Genomic DNA, 13,633 nt, shown 5'->3' with positions numbered 1-13,633 from the left:
ATACAAAAGAAAGAATTTCAAAAAAAGTACATACTATCATCAATAAATCTGACTCAATATCTACATCCTCAAGCAAATGCTCTTCTGCTTGAAGTTAGTCCAAACTAGACTAATCCTGTTCAAATACTTCCTGTGCATTTCTCTGTTTATATGTTTGCTCCTGCTATTCTAACATTGGATTGTCTACCTTGCCTACCACTATTTAGCCAAAGCCCTAATATTTGAGGCCTAAGTCAATGACAAGTCCACTATGTAAATCTCACCCAAACATCTTTTACAGATTTTTCTCTCTCTCCTACTATGTTCCAAATGCACTTATCTATCCTCTTTTTTACTGTAATTTTATGTCTCAATAGCTTGAAAGAAATAGACATAAACTGCCTTATAAACACTAAAGTTCTACACTTTATAAAATACTTAATCCAGACTAAATTTTTATAAAAGACAGAGAAGGAGAATAAAAAACAGTGGATACAATACTCCTAATCAGATTGCTTCAAGCAAGAAGAACCTGGCTCTAACTTGCTGCCAACTAGCTTAAAAATGCAAAGGGAAAATCACACCCAAATTACACTATGCCATTAAGTTTTCTTCAACCAAACAATGGAGACATTTTTACCAAACTATACAAAAAACTCAAGTAAAATATGATATTTATTTTAAAAATATTTACTAAGTATTTAATATTCAAGTACAAAATACTGTATTTTCCATTCTACTTTGTGATCTTTTCACTTCCTAAATTTCAGTTCTCCACTTAAGAAGTATTACTGATACACCATAATAAATTTCTATTACAACTGTAAAATCTACCCCACCCAATCCCACTGCTTGGGAAAAGTTACTTCCTACTCTCTGTGTTCCCACAGTACTCATGAATCTATGTCTAGAAGAGGATGCCTTACACTGCTATTATTTACTCACATTCACCCGATTACTAACATGTAGTAAGCATTTAATATTTGTCAAATGAGTATCTTCACCTTGTACAAATTATTTAAATTTTTGTTCTAAACATAATTTCCTATTGAGCTTTCTAATTATTTTCTATCTCTGAATTATCTTTACATAAAGGAAAACCAACAAACAAAATTCTCAAAACTCTAACCAATCAATATGAAGCTGTTAAACTCAATTCTAATTCCATAATTTAAGAAGAGTCCTAGGTGTACATAATACAGGTTAGCTTTTTAATACTGGAAACAGCTAAGGCAATAAATGTCAAAGCACCCAACACGTGTGTACTTGCAACAGAAAGGCAATCCCATGACCCTTTATTGTATTCTCCTCTACTCCTTTCTGGGGACAAATATCCATTTCTCAAAGACGTCAGCTTCCAGTTCAAAGTATGAATTTTTGACTCCCAGTCACAATGGCAGCATAGGTAAATAGAGCTTGCCTCCTCACACAACCACATAGAAGTTACAACTAAAATATAGAACCATCACTCAGAACCTGAGAAATCAAGTTGAATGGAAGTCCAACAACTACAAAATTTAAAAAACCAGATCCATCCAGACTGGTAGTGTGGGGGAGCTTTGCCCACAGGGCCCCCACCACCACAGATGAGAATAAGTCTACCAAGACGTGATCTGCTTGGGAAGGAAAGGTGGTCAATCTCCCAAAGGAGAAGGACCAAGAGCCTTTTCCTCAATGGGCTTTTATTGAGTTCAATTTGCACAGGAGTACAGCTAAAGCTCATCAATCACTGTCAGGCAGTAAGGATCAAACAATAGATAACATACGAAGAACTACGAGAGCTTATTTTGAGTCAGGGTCTGTTACCTAAAAGGCTATAAAATTTTGGGAAACAAACTCATTTCATGCTTGGACCTTTATCAGAAAATTGAGAGCATTCTTAGCAAAAGCTGGTTTCACAGGATTTTATGCATTTTCTTAGGTCTGATCTCCTCGGGGAACCTGCCCTTTTCAGCATAGGGCTGCACCTACCTCCAGCATTGTTTCAGGCTTAAGTCAGGCAGGGAAAGTAAGGGAGCCAAGAGATTAGGAGAGTCCTTGCAGACAGAATGAGGACTCAGGCTATGTCAAAGCTGGGGGGGGGGGGTCCACCACCCCCTTTTTCTATAGCTCCCCAAGTCCTTCCCTGAGGGCCCCTTTGTGACCATGCCTGTCTTAGATTGTCCCTCCCTTGAGGAATCTTACCTGTCATTGGCTAACTGGTCATGCACTGGGGGCCAAGCAGGGTGAAGTAAAGGGGGCAGAGGCAGTATCCCTGCCAGGGAGATAAGATTTGTCTCCTTAGTGGCTTAGGGTCCCAAGGTCTCTCACTTAGCCTTAGCCATGGGGGGGGGGGGCGGGGGAGGCGACAGCTTCTGAAACCAGGCAGGGAGGTTCCCAACGTTAGGTAGGAGGGGTGGAGATGGAAAGACACGCTGGTACCACACCAAAGTGTGGCGGATAAAAACTCAGGAGAGAGATCATAGGAGTGAGGAGTCCTAGCCCCACACCAGGCTCTCCAGTCCAGCGTTCCAGTGCCAGAAAGATAAGTACCCATAACTACTGGCTGCAAAAAAACAGCAAGGTATGAGCTGGTGGAAGAAACTTCTGGAGTCTCAAGTAGTTATTCTTAAAGAACCAACATACAGATTTACTTAGATTCGCTCTCTCTGAGCTTCACCACGAGGGTAGCAGGTTGAAAGGTACCACTGGCATACAGGGAGGAACTAAAGTGTCTGGCATCATGGCAAGAGCTGGGGGACAGTTTCAGACACAGGGGTAGGCAGAGGACATTGTCCCTTTCTGAACCCTCCCCCACAGAGCCACAGAACCACAAAGCCAGCAGGCAGGTGCCATATCTGAGACTCCATCAACCTGGCCATCAGTGTTTGTCCCTCCAGAGATCCCCAGAGACTCCATCCCACCCAAACTGTTAACCATGACTTTTCCACATAAATGGCCTGTCTTGGCTCATGCTTCATAATTTCCTAAATCCTATCAAACAAGCAACAGCTGGCCTCAGTGAGCCCCCATTCCCCATACCTCTTGCTAAGCAGCCCCAGGCCCACTACTAGCAGCAGCCAGCTTAGATTTACAGTTTGGTTTCACATGGGAATCTCTAAGCCCACCATAAGTAGCAGCCATCTCAGACTGCTTTATAGCTCATGCAGGCTGGCTCCAGGCAAAACACAGGTGGGGACTACCCTGTCCTGCACCACCTGGGAAATCCCAGAGACTGCATACCAAATGAACAACTACAGACCATATCAGAGCACCACCATCCTGCCCCTGCACAGCTTGTCCTCCACAGAGGGCAGAGATTGGTGGTCAGTGGTCATAATCAGTCCTTGCAGCTGACTGGCCCGGGTAAATCCCTCCCCACTGACCTACCAAAAGCAATGAAGGCTCAACTACAAGAGAAGGGTGTACTCAATCCACACAGTGGGTGCACCTCATGTACCCAGCTTGGGTAATAGGGAAGGCTGTGCCACTGGACCCTATAGGACACCTAAGACATTAGACCATGCTACCAAAACATGGAATCAAGGCAGCTCTACCTAATACATAGAAACAAACACAGGGAGGCTACCAAAACATGGAGACAAAGAAATAGTGCCCAAATGAAAGAACAGATCAAAACTCCAGAAAAAGAACTAAACAGAGTATCACAACCAGGATGAACTCTGGGCCCCATTCTGAGGACAAGGTGACTTTATTTTCCTGTTGTTAAGACATAGGAAGACTCAACTAAAAAGAAAAAAAAAAAAGAAAAAAAAACTAAACAAAATGGAGATAAATCTATCAGATGCAGAGTTCAAAACACTAGTTATAAGGATACTCAAGAAATGTGGTGAGGACCTCAATAGCATAAAAAAGATTCAGTCAGAAATGAAGGCCACACTAATTTTAAAAAGAACAATTTACAGGGAAACAACAGTGGAGTGGATGAAGCCAAGACTCAAATCAATGATTTGGAATATAAGGAAACAAAAAAACAATAATAAAAACAAGAAGAAAAAAGAATCCAAAAGAATGAGGATAGTGTAAACAGCTTCTTGGACAACTTGAAGAGGTCCAACATTCGCATCATAGGGGTGTCAGAAGGAGAAGAAAATGAGCAAGAAATTGCAAATCTATTTGAAAAAAATAATGAAAGAAAACTTCCCTAATCTGGAAAAGGAAGTAGATATGCAAGTCCAGGAAGCACAGAGAGTCTCAAACAAGATAGACACAAAGAGGACCACATAATTACCAAGACACATCACAATTAAAATGCCAAAGGTTAAAGATAAATAATCTTAAAAGCAGCAAGAGAAAATCAGTTAGTTTCCTACAAGGGCATCCCCATAAGACTGTCAGTTGATTTCTCAAAAGAAACTCTGCAAACCGAAGGGACTGGCAAAAATATTCAAAGTCATGAAAAGCAGGGACCTACAGCCAAGATTGCTCTACCCAGTAAAGATACCATTTAGAATCAAAGGGCAAGATAGTGCTTCTCAGACAAAAAAAAACTAAAGGAGTTCGTTATCACCAAACCATTAATGTTAAAGGGACTTAGTCAAGAAAAAGGTCAAAACTATGAACAATAAAATGGCAAAAATACTTATCTATCAACAACTGAATCTAACAGAACAAACTAAACAAATAAGAACAGGAACAGAATCATGGATACAAAGAACATTTTGATGGTTGCCAGATGGGAGGGAGGTATGGATGAAGTGGTGAGGGGATTAAGAAGTACAAGTAGGTAGTTACAGAATAGCCATGGGATATAAAGTACAGTATAGGAAATGGAGTAGCCAAAGAACTTATACACATGACCCATGGACATGGCCAATGGTGTGGGCATGGCCTGAGGGAGTGGGGGAGTGCTGGGTAGAGAGGGGCAACAGGGGAAAAATTGGGATAACTGTAATAGCATAATCAATAACAAATAATAAAAAAAAAATGTATGAATTTTCATAGTCTGACAAACTTGGGTTCAAATACCCAGCACTGCATTTAAATAATGTCTCATTATCGATTTCTTAATCTATAAGAATAAAACACTTCCTTAGAGTTGTTATGGAAATTAAATTATATACTCATATGACTAGTATAATACCATGACAGGACATAGTAGGCACTCAATAAAAAGAAGTAATTATTACTGTGATTATTAATAGATGTTCAATCAGCATAGAGGAAGTAGCATTTAAACTTAACTTTTAAGGATGGAAGAGTTGAACAAAGGCATAGGACAGGTAAAATGAACAGTAAAACCTTAATTTACAAGAAATTTCTTCCTTTTTTCTGTGATTCCTCTTTTAAGATAAAGAAAAAAAACTATAAAGATATAGTTATCAATTTCCTAAATTCTCTACCTCTAAAGTTATGAATATAGTTTAAAATTTTATATTAACTGTGTCAAAACTGTAATTTAAATATTAAATTTTGCTCAGTGGTCTGTACAATATAGTGTGAGATGTATAAATGTATTAATACATTTTAAAAAGAATCAGTAAGAGTTCAAGGTAAGATTGTTTTGTAGTTAACCCAGTTAACTAGAAAAAAAATGAACTGAAACCCTTATTCAACAAGTCATTACTCAGGTTTTATTCTCCAATAAAATTGGTATTGCTGTATTAGTAATATCCCAATAACATTCCCATTGTTAGAATGGCATCACTCTTTTCTATTAAGTGACTTTCCTCCAAATAAAGTTAGTTTCAAAATTTTGATTAATGTTCTTTATTTCCCACAACCTCATTCTCTTTTCCATAAAAAAATAAACAAAACCTCTCACAAAAGATAGCTCAGGATCTGTTCTTTTCCCAGTATACCTTTCAAACCACTTCTCAGGGAAAAAAAAAACAAAACTTTTAAGTGGCAAAAGTACTAAATACCTATGAAAATACAAGAATTTTCTAGTGTCCCAGGTTCGATTCCCAGCCAGGGTACATTCCTGGGTTGCAGGCCAGAACCCCCAGCAACCGCACATTGAATCTTTCTCTCTCTGTCTCTCTTTCTCTCTCCCCCTCCCTCCCTTCCCTCTCTAAAAAAATAAATGGATAAAATCTTTAAAAAAAAAAAAAAGAATTTTCTTATATAACCTGCAAACCTTATTAGATATGAAGATAACTGATGTAATTAAACTGTCCAAATAATTCAACAATAATACATCAGCTTAGGGAAAATCAAAGTAATTTTCCATTCTGTTTCAATAGCAAAAAGGTGGTTATTTTTATGGTACATAATATTTAACCTTTATGATAACAGCGTATCTTCTGAGTGACTACTTAGTTACAGAGCTTTACTTAGACTTTTAGGCCTCACAGTAATACTATGTTTATAACTGCCAGTGAAATTAAAGCTTATATCGGTAAGGGGATAAATTCTATTTCATGTTTATATCCAGCGGGCTCCAGAAGAGTACAAATGAAGTCTCTTGTTCACCACTATATTCTTAGCACTTAAATACAACAGATGCTCAATAGATGTCCAAGTTTAAATTCTTATTTATTAAAAAGAAAATTAGGTTGAGGGAATTAAAAAATATATGAATCAAAATTGGGTTAAGGTCTAGGGCATAGGCAGTGCTTAGTGATTCACTTCCAGAGCAGAATATGGAATGGGTGGGCCTGGGGGGTGAAACCTGGCAAACAAAGACCTCAAACAGGTGATCAAGGTTAATATAATGTTATCATATTGTTAGTATGTATGTATGTACCTTTGATATAATGTGATAAGATGTCACTTTACCTTTGTTGTCTTTAAAAAAAAAAAAAGGCACGCTTAATGATTTTAGAGAGGGGGAAGGGAAGCAGAGAGGGGGAGAAACATGATGTGAGAAACATCCACTCGCTGCCTCTTCTACACACCCCGACTGGAAACGGAACCAGTAACCCATGTATATGCCCTAATTGGGAATCAAACCCACTACCTTTTGCTCTAAGGGCAATGCTGCAATCAACTGAGCCACATCTGCCAGGGCTCACCTCTGTTGTCTTGCTCCCTAAAACCCATGACCCCAGTCTAATCATGAAGAAAACATCAAACATATCTCAAATGAGGGATGTTCTATAACATTTTGACTAGTACTCCTCAAAACTATCATAGTTATCAAAAATAGGAAAAGTATGAGAAACTGGAATTCTGAAACAGAAATAGGACACTAGGGGAAAACTAGTGAAATCTGAATGATGTGGTTTAGTTAATAGTAATGTAGCAATTCTGTTTCCTTAGTTGTGACTAATGTACCACGGTATAATGTAAAAAGCTAACAGGAAAAACAGGATGAAGTATATACTGTGTACTTTTGGTAAATGTAAACTATTCTAACTATTCTAAAAGAAAAAGATTATTTAAATTAAAAAAAGTTAAGGTAAGAGAAGGAATACTTGAATCAAAATCCCTTGGAAGCAAATGATAACACTCTTTTGGTCCCTTTATATTTAGCAGTAAGACAGACAACATTCTCATACAGTGGAGATAAAGTTATTAATAAAACAATATCATAGGTATTATACAAGCCTACAGTATTAATTATGAAGTCACATATGGACAAAGCAAATACCCCTTGAATTCTACTTTTCTAAAATACCATTCTTAGTCCTCAACATTTCAATTAACTCCACGACAAAAATTCATAATGTTAGCTGTCAGCTCTACATTGACTGAACTATCTTACACCTTTAACTTCTAGTCACTAAAGTTCAAATTCACCTTGATAGCTCTCACTCACTTTACACTCACCTAAACTTACCATCTTCTTTGTGATGTTCCCCTTCTACATCTCCTTCTCAAAGTTATTTAGAACTAAATAACTCTATAGAACTCTAATAAAGTTATTAGAACTAAAGTTCCTATAGGTTAGTACAATGCTCTCTTTCCCACTCCTCTTCATTCCCACCGTTAATAATTAGTCCTGTACATGGCTATTAAATGAACCTTCCTCAAATAAGGGTATTATCATTCCCAGGCTCAAATGCCATCTTTCTGGGGGACTAAACCATATTTAAATTCGGAAGTGGTGTCTTCAAGGCCATCCATAATTGGTTATTCTTTTGTACCCCTCACTTGTAAAGAAAGACCTTTCTATCATTTTTCCACTTCATACAATAAGTCCTGCCTTTCCTTTATTCAGAAAATAATCAAATATTCACTAAGAAGATAACACTCTTCTGGGTAGTCGACTTTATAATCTTCTTAGGATGATAAAATCTAAAAAGATAACTAAAACAAAGGATATGGGAATTTGATCAAAGCTGTATCGTCAGTTCCTAGTGCCTGCCACATGGTAGGTATGGAACAAACATTGATTAAATGAAAACAAGGTGGTATAGAATATTACAGCCGAAAAGTAGTATATACTACTAGAGAAGAGATTTTTGGTTGGCGAGATAAAGGCAGGTATAAAATTGTATTATTCTAAGGCTCTCAAGGGAATCGAAATTTCAGCCAAGCTTCAACCTTGAGTAGATCTTCTGTAGTTAAGAGGGTGTGTCCAAGTGTATTTTAACAGAAAAATCTCATATCAGCAAAGGTAAAAAAGAAGCAAAATTGGTATACCATGCTGAAGTAATGAATAAAAAGTTCCTATAGGTTAGTGGAAGATAAGATTGAAGAAGACAGGAACCAAAGATTGAAAAGTCTTCAGAAGAACTTTGGTACTCATGTTTCATATACAGGGTTTTGGTCATTAGAGCAATATAATCTTCAGGAGGATTAATCTAATGGGAGTAAAATAAAGGTTGACCTTTAGAAAGCAAGAGCCTTATTTCTTCAAGAAGCTTCCCCTATCTTTTCAAACCCCCTAGTTTTCTTCTCCTCTTAACTCTTAAAGAACCTGCCTGCATCATACAACTTAACTCCTAACCATATCTTCTCACATTATAAGCTCTTATTTTCATGTGTGTTAATCTAGTCTCTTCAACCTAAGAATAGGGATCAAATCTTATACCTCTTATCTTCCCTAATAAATCAGCAAAGTATTGGCCTTTCAAAACTTTGTTTTTGGAGGACCTTTTTGCATTTATGCAAAACCCAGTTATTAAAATGACAACAGTTTAAAAGCAACATACACGTGGCTAAGCCATAAACTGTTAGGATGGCAGTTTTTTTTTAAGTTTCACTTGATAGATCCCATAACTAATAATGTATACAACAATTAGCTTCCAGTGTATGTTTTCAGTGCTTTCTGTTTTATATAAGTATATCATAACCTCATTTCCTTTTCTTTCTCACCTAAGCATGGGCACACATGCTCATTTCTCAGTCTCATTATCTTTTCTGCACTAAAGACTCTCTGATATTTTTACCTGTTAACCTCATTGATTAAGAACCATTGTTATGGTGTAATTAAAATTCTATTAAGTTTTACCATAATTTCTCTACACATCCTAAATGTTTGCTGTGGTTTATCACTCTTCAAGTAAAACCAATTCAAATAAAAACATATGTTATGGAAATAATTCAAATCCACCAAAGTATTCACAAAATGGAACATGATGCATTAGTAATCAGGGATTGTACTTAAATTCTAAAATTTTCCAAACACTACAAAAGTTTGGATATTTAAATTTTTAATCTTTGACATTTAATTTTTACATATTCTAAAAATTAAACTTCATTCCTTTAAAATAAAATCCATTTGTTGGCATTCATATCTTTTAATACCTTCCTCCCAAAAAGCTTCAGAAAGTACCTACAGTAATCAAACGACTATTTATTTCATCCCTAAACAAGTATTTTCAATGGTAATATATACCTTTTCAAGTCACGACTTTTAGGTAAAAATAAACAGATTTTTATAAAACTATCAAAAAGAAATCCTCCAGAATGTGATTATTTCTGATTATGTCAGAACCTCTCATTAGTGGCTTTGAAATTCAAATGATTTCCCCCCAAACCCAGTTGGAAAACTCCATAATGTACCATTCTATTCCCAACCAATCTTTAATGGTATCTAATACTGCTGAGATTTTTAAAAACAATCATCAAAAAGGCAAAGGAGGGCAAAAATGTCAATATGTACCTTACAAGGACTGCAAGGAAACAAGTTAAGTCTTATGATGTGGACAAATCCAGTTCAACTTTTTCCACTTCCGCACCCAGAAAACACCAAAATAAATGTGGATGCAAAGCTACAGCACGGTTACAAAGCCCCTGGCTGCTAGTGAAGCCTCAGCCCTGGTGGCGCTAGGGCAATCTCTTACACTCAGACGGCCACGTGGCTGTCACAATTAGAAGACAGGAGAAACAGCATAAACTACCTGAAACAACTGCCCTCCTCCCCCATGTCGGAGTTCGGATAGCAGAAAGCATGTGACATTTCTTTGCATAACTTTTTTCCTGTAAGGAGAAAACTGAGTACAGAGGCTGCTTTAAAGAGACTTTAAATTGAAATCGGGTCAAAAAAGATCCCGAGAGTGTGCCCTCAGTGAGTTGGATACCTCAGAACCGTGAGCTGCGGTGAGAAGAGGCTTTCGGCTAAAAGGTAAAAGGGGTGGAGTTGTGTAAGATGGAGCACTGAGCACATGGGTTGGTTTACTCTGACTCCCACCACCCTCCCAGGTTCCAGACTCACTGCCGCTGCCGAGGGGCGAACAGAGAAGGCTGAAATGCCTCGCGCACGCCCTCAAACCTCACATCCAGGAGGGAGGACTAAAGAACAGAGTAACCTCGGCCCCCAGACAGCAAGCGAACAGGAAGTGTCCATATTGCAGCGCTGAAACGCCAACTCCCATCCTACCTAGACAGCCACCTTCAGAGGCCCCCAGGGCGCCCGCTGGAGATACCAGAGGGCGTCGGGGTCGGCCACCCCCACATCCGGGACCCGAACTTGTCCATCCAAATGCCCCGCCACGCAGCTGCCCGAAGTTCACTCCTGACGGCGCCCAGCGCCAGCGCCTTCACCGGCACTACTTGGCCCAGCTCAGCCACAGAGCGCCTGGGGCCCGACGAGGACTCCACGCTCGCACGTCTCACTCCACCACAAGCCGGAGGAGGGGGCGTTGCAAAGACTCTCCGGGGGGCTTGGGGCAGACACTTCCTCGAACAGCACATTCTCCCTGAGTCAAGCCCGAAGTGTCCTCCGAGCCTTTCGGGAGAGATGGCACCGCTCGCCGCAGTTTCCTCAGCGCGACACCCGCTCCCGGGTGGCCAATACCTTTCAGGAAAAAACTCCGAACTCCTCACAAGGGCTGCACTCTCCTCAGTTCGACACCCCGCTGGAGCCCACACACAATCTAAGCCACGCGCTGCGGAGACCCCCGAGCCAGCGTCAAAACCTTAGGACAAAAATGTCCGGGCGCGTCACGGGACAGCTGCCTCCGGGCCCCACGCCCGGCCCAGCCACACGCGCTGCCTCCGTGCCCAGGAGCTGCGCGGCGATCCGGGGCAGAGAGCACGGAAGCCGGGCGGCGCCGGCCAGGGAGGGCGGCGTTCCGCCCCGGACTCACCCTCAGCTTAGCCGCCACAGCGGGGAGGCAAGAGGCGGGTCGGGGGAGACACAATATGGCAGAGCACCGCAGCTACCGCCGGCAGCTTCCAGCAACCACCTCCGGGAAGACACGGCAAGGAGAAGGCAGCGGCAGCTGCGGTGGCGGCCCGGGCAGCACCACATCCCCCTCCCGCCAGCTTCCTTCAGCTCCCTCCGCCCCCCGCTGCCATGGCAACGCGGCGCCTAGGAGATTAGCCCCGCCCCCCTCCCGCTCCACCTCCCTCGTCTTTTCTGGAGGGGTGCTTGGTCGGCCCCTTCCCGTCCCCTCCCACCTCCTACAGAAGGGCCAGCCAGGGGCCCGGAGGCAGCCAAGAAAGACGAGTAGAGGAGGAAGGGGTGTCCGGAAGGGCGGGGCTCACACGGAAGGTAGGGCGGAGAAGGGGTGGGCCAGAGCGGGTTCGAGCTGAGGAGAGGCTGGAGAAGGCGGGAAAATGGAAAGGCCCTGTCTGTCTCGAGAAGGACCTATAGGAGTGTGGCGGGGCGCGGCGCAGCCGCTGACTGGCGGAGGAGTCGTGAGGGAGGGGCGGGGCGGGGCTGGGGTGGCCGTCCCAGCCCGTCGGACCGCGGTGTCGACCGCAACGACAACCCCCAACAACTCTGACTTCTGTAGGTTTCCCCAAGAGCTTTCCGCCAATGGCTAGGCTTTTTGAAAGCGCTATAGAAACGATAAAGCATTAATATAAACTTAATCGTCACCCTTGTTGACTGAAATTTTGTGTGGAAACTGAGCTCCGCGTATTCGTGGTAAAAAAAAAAAAAAGGCTTTGGAATCAGGACCAAAATTTAATAAGCATAGCATTTACAGAGTGCTCACTAACAGCTTGGGACTGGGCTAAGTCCCTTACATGCATAACGGTAGTGCTGACATGGCGTTGCCAGATAAAATTATAGGAGTGCTCTATTACATCTGAATTTCAGGGAAAAGTAGAATAATTTTTAATATAAGAATGTTCCATTTGGGATATTCTTTCTGATTTGTTTGTTAGATCTGCCAACCCTATCCTAACTCTTACAAATTCCCACTTTACAGATATGGAAACTGAGGCTTAGAAAAATAACCTGTCAGATATAAAACAAGTGGCTCTGTTTTATGATACCAATAAGTAATATCTATATCCACATCTTCAAAAACTAGAGCAGTGATAGTACCTCACAAATGTATTGAATGGATTAAAAGAAAAAGTATATGAAACAGACTGGGACTGTGACTGATGCACAGGAGGTGCTAATAGAGGTTTAGAGGTTTATCTCCTTCCTGAACAATGAATGTTAACTAGATATTCACTATGTGTCAAGCTGTGAGTATAAGTGAGCTGATACGGAACAAGCTACCTACTGACAATAAGACAAGTCAAACTGTGGGGATGACAGAGATACAGAAGGAGTATAGGCATCAGGATATATAAAAGTATGAGTGGAAGTTTGAGACCCTTGTTCTACAAATGAAAACACAGTATTCATATGATTTCTCCAGAGTTTTCTGTTAGTTCCATATGTTTTTCATTACACTGCCCTGAAGGGCCTCATGGCTGCATTCAGAGTAAGAGACCACAAGACAAATACGCGATGCCCTTCAACTGAAATGGCAGTTACTTCATTCTCTCCAGAACAATCACTGTTGTCCCCTCATATGGACAAACTGAAGGAAGTCCCTGTAGTAGAAAGGAAGCTGAGGAAAGAAGGAAGGGAAGATTGAGAGAAGGTAGCTTCTGGAGAACCACAGCCTCCTCAGACCTCAGTCTTGTTTTTATGTCTGCTGGCCATTGTAATGGTGGTCCTTAGCATAATACGGGTCTTCGTCCTCTTACTCACACATAAGAGTTTTCGAAAGTAGGTTTATAGTTGCATTATGACATTCTTCTGAGTTAATAAAGGTACCGTGATAATCATAATCTGCATGTCTTTTTCCATACAAACAATTGTAAACCTACTTTTGCCCACCCCTGCATTGAACTTTAGTTTCTCTTTTTCCTTCTAATCAATTTTAAATTCAGGTGGGCAAACAGTCCCCATCAACTCTGGAAGAATGATAGAATTTGAGAGCTGGAAGTTATATATATTTTAGAGGTATGTCATCCAGGAGCCATATCTATCATGGATGAGAAAACAAATCCAGAAAAAGTGTGTAACTTGTCCCAAGCCACATAATGGAGCTACAGCATCTTCATCCACTAAGTTCTTTGTACTGATTCT

The 13,633-nt window shown here is 40.8% G+C and overlaps 1 protein-coding gene across 2 annotated transcripts in view; it reads right to left on the bottom strand.

The window, feature by feature from the left end:
* Positions 1–11,586, bottom strand: part of FOXN2 (forkhead box N2) — a 55,585-nt gene extending 43,999 nt beyond the window's left edge. The window contains exon 1 of one of the 2 annotated variants that reach the window (XM_028515265.2): positions 11,400–11,586. The gene's annotated coding sequence lies outside the window, so the exon portion shown is untranslated. Of the gene's footprint in view, positions 1–11,107; positions 11,193–11,399 lie in introns of those variants that run through there. The other variant, XM_036027938.1, reaches the window with a different exon arrangement.
* Positions 11,587–13,633: the final 2,047 nt, after the last annotated feature.

Source organism: Phyllostomus discolor, chromosome 6 (assembly GCF_004126475.2).
Source record: "Phyllostomus discolor isolate MPI-MPIP mPhyDis1 chromosome 6, mPhyDis1.pri.v3, whole genome shotgun sequence".
NCBI classification, from domain to species: Eukaryota; Metazoa; Chordata; class Mammalia; order Chiroptera; family Phyllostomidae; genus Phyllostomus; species Phyllostomus discolor.
Note: the sequence above shows the minus strand (reverse complement) of the source record. Positions and strands in the feature narration are given on the sequence as shown.